We start from the raw sequence: 12,416 nt of genomic DNA, 5'->3' as shown, positions 1-12,416 counted from the left end.
ACTACCTATACCTGCCTTGCAAGAAAACATTGTTCAACTTATTAGGAATTGAAAATCACCTTATAATTGTTACATACCAAATGCATCAAATGGATATTGCTAAATGCCTGCATTCGGTATAGAATCCAGGTACCTGGCTAGTTCTGAAATATTTGAATGTTTCATTTTATGTAAGTAAAACTTTCTAAATATGTATTACCATTCGTCATTCTCATGTGGGTGGATCAGACGTTGTACAGAATACTAGACTATATTCTTTGAATACTATTTTACCTGGCTTCTTACAATTATATAGCTGTCATCTACCTATGATTATATCACATTATTTTTATGAATAAATGCTTTGGTTTGAATCAGTAATAGATCAAAGATAAGAATATTTAGATGTGTGCTGATCTCGTGCAGATGCTGAACAATGGTTACCTGGTAACAGACATTTGGAATGGGGGAGACTTTGGAATTGAGGGAAGATGTAGGATGAGAACAGCAAGTAGGTATATATCCCATTTAATCGTTTTATGTCTAGTTACCCTCTCAGATATTAAATAAAAATCAATAGATAGGAAGATTTACATAGAAAGCTCATAAGAACCCCAAAGCACCAATTCTAGGTCCTGAGAACCAAATCTTTTTTTCATCAGTTAAGGCACGAGCGACTTTTCCACCTCAATAGACAAGACTGCTTTGTTATACAATCCTCTCCTTTTCAGGTTGCCCACCCAGAGTTCTCACCATGATGTCTCCCTGTCAGTAAGTTCAAGTGTTGTAGGAAGTGAAAATCTTCTCCCATTCTAGTCTCTTGTGGAAAGTCACAGAAGGATGGTACATTTTATTACATTTAATATGCCATGCCTCTGTCAGGTAGACCACCCACTTGACTACCATCATAAGAAAATTGATCCAACTGTGACATATACGACTGCTAATTCTGCATGCTCTGAATATTTAATACAGTGAGAGGGTGTACAGGTCGGCTGAAGTCCGCTTCATCTCAGAAGATGTCCTTAATTCTGATGTTCTGATTTAACTTACAGTTCCACTGATATAAACACTTACACACCTACACTCTCCCAAAGTCTTTTTATAGACAATCATTCTCTGTGATTTACACTTCATTATAAAAAATCAAATTTCTGTTCTGTCAGAAAGAAATTGAGTGCAGCAAACTGAGATCTAGTTCTCTGACATACTGAAATGGCATATCAGCCCTGAAGTATAACTCCCAAAGCAGAGCACTGGAATTACAAATACCACCTACATTCATTCATATGTAGGAGGAAACAAAGATCATACAGAGTAGTGATGTGTAAGACATAATGCAAAAGATTCTAAACAATATTTTAATGAAATGTACAAGATGCTATATCAAAAAACGAACTTTACAACTTTGAGGGGTGGAGTGTAGTCAGGGAGATGGGAGGGCAGGGATGGTAAGGGAAAAACAAAGGAGGAGGCATCAATGCTTGATAAGAAATGTACTCATTACCTTGCTCATGTAATTGTAACCCCTCTGTAAGGTATTTTCACAGTAAAAAACTTATTAATAAAACTTTAAAAACTGAGTTATATTGAAAATATAAAAATAATTCAACAGGACTATTTTCCTCTTGCATGGTGAGTGGCTGTCACATTTATTTTATCTGAGAAAATATATTGTTGATTTATAATATTAAATATTGTAGTGTTATCTCTATTCACAAGGAGGATTTACTGTTAACCATAATAATCTTAATCACAATAGCATTTGATTTTTGTGCTAGTTCAACTATAATCTGTTCCTAGGGTTTGTTAGAGAAGACTTGAAGGCATGGTGTATAAAACACTGGTTTTCTTTTAAACTAATTATGAATTAATGTTCTTTAATTTATTTACACAAATTTATTTCATGTTGAAAATGACTAAAACCTAGATTTATCAACATAAATCATTTCCCTTGCATGCTTTTATTTATTAATGTGCCCATTTAAAAAAAGAATAAATGGATTCTTTTTGCTCATCAATTCCCTCTCCTTCCTATCCACTCACCATCAACTATAATATCCAATATACTGCTTTTCATGTGTTCAGGAAATACATGTGATGATTTAATCCATGTTATTTTCTCATTGATAAGAAGGTGTCCAATATGAAGAAATGCTTAACATCTCTAGCCTAAAAGAAATGCAAATAAAAACTACATTAAGATTTTACCTCACCCCAGTTAGAATGGCCTTATTTAATAACTACAGATGCTAGAGGGGTCGTGGCCAAAAGGGAACACTACTACACTGTTGGTGGGAATGTAAACTTGTTCAACCACCCTGGAAAGCAGTATGGAGGTTCCTCAAAAGACTAAACATAGAGAACCCCTATGATCCAGCAATCCAACTTCTGGGAATTTATCAACTGATCACAATAAAAGGCCATATTAAAGCTACCAACACAACCATGTTCATTGCAGCATTATTTACCACAGCCAAGATATGGAACCAACCCAGATGCCCCTCAGTGGTGTATATACACAACATAATTCTATGCTGCCATCAGAAGGAATGACATTGCCCCATTCATAAGGAAATGAAAAGACTTGGGGAAAAATCATATTAAGTGAAGAAAGCCAGACCCAAAGAAACACAGGTGCTATAGTTTTCCTCCTTTGTAATAATTAGTTGATATCTAGGATAGTTCTAGAAGAGGATCACAATAGCTAATAGCGATGTACATATGACCATATAAGATGAGGCTAAACTAAATGAACTCCAATATATGGAAACAAGTTTTTCTTTGTTGTTGTTTTTAATGTGCTATGTAAAATTATTTCTTTTTCTTATGTTTTTTTCTCTTTTTTCCCTATGGTTTATCCTTTGTTGTCACTATATTTGACCTTGGTACCCTCTGTATTACATATACACTTATCTGAATTAGGAAATGGAAGGGGAAAAGCAAATGGTGAGACAAAGGACAATGGGTAAACCAATGCAACAGTGATACCAGTAGATACTATGGTGGAAATGAACTTTACAAATTGGGGAGGCAGAATTAGGGAGGAGGGAAAGCAGGAGAAAAATGAGGGAGGTAACAATGTTTGACAAAAAATGTACACATTACCTTATATATGTAACTGTAACTGCTTTGTACATCACCTTGACAATAAAATAAAATTAAAAATGAATAAATAAATTTAATCACAAAGCTAAAAATGTGTCCAACACTGTAAAGTTTGAAAAAGTAAACAAAATATGCTTTCTATGATGTTATTATTTATTCATTTCAAGAGTCTATGTCCAGTGATATCCTGAAGACAATATTTTGATCTATCAGAATGATCAGTGAGCCAGTATCAGCTTTCCCTATATTCTTTAGCACATAGTACTATTGCTCAGTTACAAAACGGTGCCTGTGGGACCTGAAAAAAAATTAATGTAAAACCCAAAGGGTACAGATATTGCCAGGGAGTGACTTAGATAATGAGAAATAGATTCCATTAATATATAGCGAAGCATTTCATCTGCAAGTAAAAGATTATCATAAAGAGTTAAATTTGTTTCTTCATCTTGTTCTGCACAGAGCTAAACAACAGCAACAGGTGTGCTGTTCTTAAAATTCCTTCATAAAATTTTAAAGTAGCGATCAAGACATCCCCAGGGTTTCTCATCTCTAAACTAAATGAACCCCATATCTTTAGTGTTTACATGTAAGATTGGTTTTCATCCCGTTCATCATTATTATTACTCTCTTTAAATTCCTCTTCAGTTTATCCACATCTTTACTAGTGCAGTGATCAATATTAATCTGATGAAAGACTGGAATATATATTAATAAGGGTTCCTTAATAGATGTGTTTTTATGTCTTTTTTTATTGTGAGAATACCATACAGAGGAGTTACAATTACATGGGCAAGATAACGAGTACATTTCTTATCAAGCATTGTTGCCTCCTCTTTGTTTCCCTTTCCCATCCCTTCCCAGACACCCCCCACTTCCCCCCATCCGATCCTCCCCCCCCCACCAAAGTTGTAAAGTTCGTTTTTCGACATAATGACTTGTACATCTCATTGTTGCAATGGGTCCAAGATGTGTTTTTAAATAAAACATTAATCTCATAAAAAGACTGACATCAACTTGATAAATGGTAAAGATGGAGTTTTTGTAATGACTGATTACAGTCAGTCACAGGCAATCATTCTAATCATCTTATAATATAGATTACCAACCACATTCTACTTAATAGTCATAGTTTGAATAAAACATTTTACTGACCACAGGAAGTTGGGAAGGCTCAAGTAGCAGTAGTAGATGATTTTCCAGGACATAAATCTATTAAAACTTCATACAACAATTCTAGTTCACAGAACAGGTCAATAATTATGCTCAATAATTAGCAAGTGGATCTATCTCTGGGACAATCTTGGATTTATTAAAATAGAACAATATAACTGCAATTTATTCCTCTGTATTAGTATTGGTTCTCTTATTGTCATATTTTTAAGTAATTTGTTAGCTTAGTTGTTAACATTGTTGAAAATGTGACCTATCAGGTGACTAGAAACAGCCACCAAATAGTTAAAATGATACAAAACAAAACATGAAAAGAGTCAAATCGATGAGAGATTCTCATACATTCTTTTTCAGTCAATTGCCTGGTTATTTGTTTTGTTTTGTCTTGTTTTGTTGTAGAAATTTTGTGAAAGAAAGGAAATGCTGGCCATTCAGTTCATTTCACTAACAAAAGTGATTTAAAGAAAACACAATCATAGAATTGTTTGCTATATAAGTCAATGTTAGGACCAAAGCATAGCAATAACTTTATCAAAACCTGCTTGTTTTTTACCATTTGTGTGAATCAGTTATATTCACATTCCCATGTGACTATCATATTCCATCACTCTGTGTATAAATGCTAGGGTTAATTTTAAACTTGGGTATGTCACTTATCATAGTTATTTTCAAAAGCAGCTTGCCAGAACAGGACCACATTGAACTTCACAGTAAAATAACAAGAAAAGGATCCAGTTAATGAAGACCACTATTAAATACCCCCATCCTTGCCCTCCTCTCTTCATGATTCCTTCTTCCTGTGATATGTTCTATTCTTTTTAGCATGTGAATTAGATTCTATACTGGCATGGTTATTTCAATGATTTCAATGGTCCCCATAGCTCTTGATTTATAGTCTTCATCCATGTAAGGAAGAACTGGAAGAAAATCAGGTCATCAATCTTCAAAAAAGCTAAGTAAGACATCATTGGATTTATTTCCATGAGAACAAATTGATACTTTTTTTTTTAATTTTTTAATTTAATTTTATTTGAGAACATACTGTACAGAGGGGTTACAATTACATGGGCAGGATAATGCATACATTTCTTACCAAGCATTGCAGCCTCCTCCTTTGTTTACCCTTCACCTCCCTTCCCAGCCTCCCCCCTCCCCCCCACCCAATCATACCCCCCCTCCCTCCCCCCCACACCGACATTGTAAAGCTGGTTTTGACATGACAATTTGTACTTCTCATTGTTGCAACAGGTCCACCTGAATCCTTAAACGACTTGTTTGTCCCCGTCTCCTCCACATGTTATACTGACATCAAATATAGTGAAAGCGGGGGTTACACTGTGGGGGAGGGACATACAAAGCAACAAAGAAATAATCTTATAAATGCGTTAGAAACACATGCATGAAAGAAAAAAAAACATTAAAATACATATTTGAGGGTTCGTTTTCCTAACATCACATTATCTGACTTTTTCCGCCTGACTCATACCTATACTAGATATTGCAAATAAGGGAAACCATGGGACCTATGTTTCTTTGGGCCTGGCTTACTTCACTTAATATAATTTTTTCCAAGCCTTTCCATTTCCTAACAAATGGGGAAATGTCATTCTTTCTGATGGAGGCATAGAATTCCATTGTGTATATATACCACATTTTCTTGATCCATTCATCTACTGAGGGGCATCTGGGTTGGTTCCATATCTTAGCTATGGTAAATAATCCTGCAATAAACATAGTTGTAGCTTTAGTGTGGTCTGTTTTGTAAACATTAGGGTAAATGCCCAAAAGTGGGATTGCTGGGTCATAGGGGAGTTCTATGTGAAGTCTTTTGAGGAACCTCCATACTGCTTTCCAAAGTGGTTGAACAAGTTTACATTCCCACCAACAATGAAGTAAGGTTCCTTTCTGTCCACATCCCCTCCAGCATCTGTTGTTGTTAGAGTTCTTGATTTTTGCCGTTCTAACTGGAGTGAGGTGATATCTCAATGTTGTTTTGATTTGCATTTCTTTTATGGCTAGGGATGTTGAACATTTCTTCATGTATCTATTGGCCATCCTTCTTTCTTCTTCAGAGAAGCTTCTCTTTAAGTCTTTCGCCCACTTACTTATTGGGCAGTTGTTTCTTTGAGGATTTGTTGTTGGGTGGTTTAATTTTTTGAGTTCCAAGTATATTTTAGATATGAGACCCTTGTCCGTTGTATGGCTAGTAAAGATCTTCTCCCAATCCGTGGGCTTTCTATTGATCTTGCTAGCTATGTCATTTGCCCTGCAGAAGCTCTGCAACCTTATGCAATCCCATTTGTCCAACCTTTCTTTGATTTGTTGTGTTTCCGGGTCTCTATTCGGAAAATTTCGGCCTGAGCCAAGGAGACCTAGGGTTCTCCTATTCCATCCTGTGCACCCTCATTTTTCAAGGAAATAGAAGAGGCAATCCAAAAATTCATATGGAACAATAAAAGACCCCGAATAGCAAAAACGCTCCTCAACGGAAAGAACACTGCTGGAGGAATATCAATACCAAATTTCAAACTCTACTATAAAGCCATAGTAATCAAAACAGCTTGGTATTGGCATAAGAACAGACCTCAGGACCAATGGAATAGAACTGAAAACCCAGAAATGAACCTACAGACCTATAGCCATCTAATCTTCGATAAGGGAGCTAAAACAATAGAATTGAAGACAGACAGCCTCTTCAGTAAATGGTGCTGGCAAAACTGGTTAACTACATGTAGAAAACTAAAGCCAGATCCTTATATATCACCCTGCACCAGAATCAACTCCAAATGGATCAAAGACCTTGAACTCAAAGCAGACACTCTGAAAACAAATTGATTCTTTTACAAGAATGCCAGGGAATATTTTGGAGGACCACTAATTGAAACTCAAACAAGAATACAGATAAAGGCTTCACTAATCCCATAAGAAAACAGCTCAGATCACAGATGAAAATCAGAGATTGGCCTCCATTCTGAGGCAACAGATGTGGCCAGATGGCCAGGTACTACTTAGATGTCACTGAGAGAAGGCACAGATATTAGATATATGTGTACACTGCTACTCAAGAGACTTTAATGAAAAACACCGTAATGAAAAGTATTGTTGGCTCTAAACTCTGTTGGTGACAAACTTCAGTTCCAAAATAAAATCAGTTAAGTGTACATGAGTATGATTGACAATATAAGATGTCAAAATGAACTGGTTGAAAACAGAGATTGTTGAAAGACAGAAGACAGAAATGTCTCATCATGTACAAGAGTTTTATATTAGAATTAACAGTTGCATTCTTTATCGGAAACCCTGGAAGACAGGTGATAGTGAGAGGGCATATTCAATGAGAGAAAAGAATGTCAAGTAATCATTCTACATCCAACAAAGCAATCAATCAAATGTATGTAAGAAATTAAGGCATTTCTAGACAAAAACTTAAATCCATCTAGTGCCACAAAGGTAACTAACAAAGTTCTTTGAGTTGATATAAAGTAACAATTACTTGAATATACATGAAGAAACAAAAAGCATTGATTAGGGTAAATATGTAGATAGATATAAAAGACAATATAGACTTTCTTTTACATTTTTTCTATTTTATTTCAAAGAAAATGACAAAAAGCAGTAATAGAATTTTACTAATGTGTTTCTAATGTATATAAGATACATTTGCATGACAATAGAGCTATAAATATAATGAGATGCAATTTGTTTAACAATAATACCACAAATATATAGCTACACAAAGGGAAAGGCTTTTAAATATGATTGGAATTTTATATGACATCAGAATGAAGCAGACAGAATGTTTTTTTACTGTTCAAGGCAACCACTAAGAAAGGATTAAAAATAGAGTAAAAGAAATGTAGAGGAAAACACAATTTTCATAAACAACTAAAATTGATTATACATTCCATCTAAAATAATGTTGATTTATTTTATTTTATTTTGTTTTTTTATTGTGAAAATACTGTACACAGGGGTTCCAATTACATGGGCAAGATAATGAGTACATTTCTTATCAAACATTGTAGCCTACTCCTTTGTTTCCCCTTCCCATCCTTTCTCATCCTCCCCCTACCCCCCCCCCACAATTCTCCCCCCCCCACCAAAATTGTAAAGTTCATTTTCGACATAGTGACTTGTACATCTCATTGTTGCAATGGGTCCAGATATTTGGATAGTTTCCAGGTTGCAGCTATCATGAGTAATGATTCTATATACATACAAAAAGATAGAGATGATAGATAGATAGATATAGAGAGAGATTATATATACATATATATATATATTCCTATTGAATAAACATTAGGATCACAACTCTTTGATAATAGGGTATACAAATGATCAGCTGAAGTTAATATTGTCAAATATTTTCCAAAGTAGTTCATTGGTACACACTCCTTGAAGTTATTTATGCTGCTTTAATTGATCTATTTCCTTACTGATAATGGTGTTATCTACTTTTAATTTAAGCTTTCTGATGGGCATTTAGTAGTATCAAATTGTGATCTAATTTGCATTTCACTAATGACTCATTTTTTAGGTCATTTTGACATCCTCTTCCCTGAGTGCTCCTCATTTGTTCATTTGATGTCTTTGTAATTTTCAATCTGTAAGTATTGCTTTTCAAGCATATTTCCCAATTCATGAGATTTTAACTCATTAAATTGTGCCTTTGATGAACATATATTCTGAATGCAGTAAAACTTATCTTTTTTCTTTTAGAGTTATTGATTTAAGGCCTTCTTTATAAAACATCTCCTAATCTAAGATTTGAGGATATTTTTCTATGCTGTTTCTAAAACACTCGTTGTTCTACCTCTCAATATGCAATTTGTGTTTCATCTATAACAAAATGTTATATGTATTGAGAAATATTAGTTGAGATATATATTTTGCTTTTTGGATATCCAAGTGAAACAGCATCATTTATAAAGTGATCATTTTATTCTCCTTGCCCTATAGTGCCACCATTGTTGTTTCCTGAAGTTATTACTTCTTTTTTACTTTCAGATGGCTAACTGAAGTTCAAAGACATTTATCATGTAATCATGGATTCACACAAAGCCTAAAGTGCAGTGCATGGGAAAAAAATGGTCTTCCTATTTCTACTATGTCTTAATGCTTTACAGTTCATGAATGCTCAAAATATGCTCTTTATGCTTTTTTTTCTTTTGCTATATCACATTTTCAACACTAGGAAATGAACATTATTCATTGATTTTTGTAAAGGAATGGAACATGTAAAATAAAGCAAAAAATGAGTATCAAATACTACACATTTTTGATGATATCTTTAACTCTTTTCTGACAAATATATTGATAATATTTAACTAAACATCATAGTATATTAAAGCACAGGAATTTATAATAAAACAGAACATATATTCAAAACATATATTCAACAGCACTTTAAAATGAAGAAGGAAAACAGTTATATGAATAAAATACAAGTCTATCAATCTTTGTTCTTCCTCATAAAATATGACTTTATGTCCTAGAAATAACAAAAGGATGATAAAAAGGTAAGAAAAGAAGATGCATTGGCTAGAGAGCTTAGGAATGTAGGGACAATACAGCAGTCATGTTATTCTCTGGCTTCCCACTCCCCTAGTCTACCAATTCAAGGATAACCAAGTCCAATATCTTCTGATTACCACCCCCCAGACCAGTGGTATAATATGAAATGGTTAAGTGGATTTCTCTTACAACTTGTCTTGCTAGCTAACAATCAGCAATCTTTCCCTCCTCCCTTCTCCAGACCTATCCTGACACCTTGTGAAGGCATTATTGAGAAATAAAAGTCTTGTCATTACAAATGTCTTCACTCTATGAATAAATGATTTCTACCACAAACACACACATCACACACACACACAATATATATATATATCAGAAAATTCAACAGCCCCAAGGAAAATATAGCCCCACCAAGTAAACCAAAGCAAAGAGACTACAAAATCTAGTCAAGATCAGTTATAAAAGAAAGTGACTCACAGAAATAGAGAATCAAATATTTGATCGTCAGGGATATAGAAGACATTGAGTAAATGAGACCAATTTTCAGTTAAATAGGAATAATAGCTAGAGATCAATTGCATAACATTGTGACTATTAATAATCATGCATTGGATTTTTACAATTTGCTAAAAGAATAGATTTCAAGTTGTACAAAACTAAGTATGCAAAGTAGGCATGCATGTCACTTAGCTCAGTGTATTTTACAATATGCGTGCATTTCAAAATGACATCATGTTGTCCAAAACAAATACATACAGATTGTCAACCAGAATAAACAAACTGCTAAATAAAAAAGGGCATGACCTGCCTACTTTCAATAAGAAGAGAAAACATATGCCAAGGCTAACATAAATAGGTATTCCATCATCTAAGAAAAATACATTACAAAAATTCTTTAGTAAGCAATTTTGAGTACCCTTGAAGTTCATGCATTGTATGAAAAAATACATTTAAATTGAAATCCTGAAATACATGAAGTAAACGTCTTGATAGATGCTAGAGATAAACAATGCATTATCTTTTGGCAAACAGTAATTACAAAGACAAATTTTTATCTGAAACCATGAAGACTAGAAGGAACTGCTCCATTGGTAAGCTTATCAGCAGACTTAGCTTTTAATAATATATTTAAATAAAGCAAAAAAATAGGAAAATCATATTTGAAACTCCAAAAAGGAATAGTGAAAACTGAAATGGGAAAAATAAAAGATAAAAGATTATTTTCATATGAAATTTTGAAATCATATTTCAAGTATTAAGTATGTTATTTAAAAAATGTGCAAAGATCAAGATAAGTATTCAAATGTTTTTTTTTTCTTTCATGCAATTGTTTCTAACATATTTATAAGATGATTTCTATGTTGCTTTGTATGTCCCTCCCCCACGGTATAACCCCTGCTTTCACTGTATTTGATGTTGGTATAATTTGTGGAGGGGAAGGGATAAAAAACAAATCATTTAACTAGCTACAGGTGGAACCCATTGCAATGGGTTTGTTGCAATGCTACCCATTGCAACAATGAGATGTACAAGTTGTTATGTTGAAAAACGAACTTTACAACTTTGGTGGGGGGGGATAGGAAGAGATGGGAAGGGGAAACAAAGAGGAGGCAACAACGCTTGATAAGAAATGTACTCGTTATCTTGCCCATGTAATTGTAACTCCTCTGTACAGTATCCTCACAATAAAAAAAATGTGCAAAGAATATTCGATTTAGTTTTATTTTCAGATTGGGAGAATAAGCAACCATAAGTAGTAGTAAGATGTCTCCATTTTATTAAAAATTGACAGAACACTGTGGTAAGAATTACATAGATATTATACCTTCCTGGAGCAATGATGAAGAAAACTATACAATTATTACTCATCTAGAACTATAATAAGAAAAAAGAAGCAGGGCGCCTGTGGCTCACGCCTGTAATCCTAGCTAATCAGGAGGCTGAGATCTGAGGATCACAGTTCAAAGCCATGCCAGGCAGGAAAGTCCATGAGACTCTTATCTCCAATAAACCACCAGAAAACCGGAAATGGTGCTGTGGCTCAAGTGGTAGAGTGCTAGCCTTGAGCTGAAGAGCGCAGGGACAGCGCCCAGGCCCAGAGTTCAAGCCCCATGGGGACCGACCAAAAAAAAAAAAAAAAAGAAAGAACAAAGAATTAACTAGATGGCTGGGCTGTTTACCTTAGCCATGGTGAAGAATGGCAGCAATGAAGATGGTTGTGGAAGTGGTCTTAATTCAGGATGAGTTCTCAGTCTTCATAAAATTGATGGGACAGGGCTTTTGTTTGGGTTTTATTTTTGAAGTGTACTGAGAGGAGTTACAGTAACATAAGTGAGCAATGAATGCATTTCTTTTTGAACAAAGTCCCCTTCCCCCGCCAACTCTCTTGCTATCTCCAGGTTTTTCTCCAGTCTCCAGCCACAAGTTTATTTTCAATAGAGTGTTTACTGAGTATCACGGCTGCATTTGTTCACCTGTCCCTCTCTTAGCCCCCGATGACATATAAGTGAACAAACAAGACAAAAGAAAACAGAAATGACAATAAAGAAAAAGGCCTTTTGTTTCTATTTCCTGGAGTTCATGTCACTAACTAATATTAATATACAATCAGACACACGTACAGATTGCATCTTTGTGTTCCTCCC

Source organism: Dipodomys spectabilis, unplaced genomic scaffold, assembly GCF_019054845.1.
Source record: "Dipodomys spectabilis isolate Male_0828 unplaced genomic scaffold, ASM1905484v1 ptg000032l, whole genome shotgun sequence".
In the NCBI taxonomy this organism is placed as follows: Eukaryota; Metazoa; Chordata; class Mammalia; order Rodentia; family Heteromyidae; genus Dipodomys; species Dipodomys spectabilis.
Note: the sequence above shows the minus strand (reverse complement) of the source record.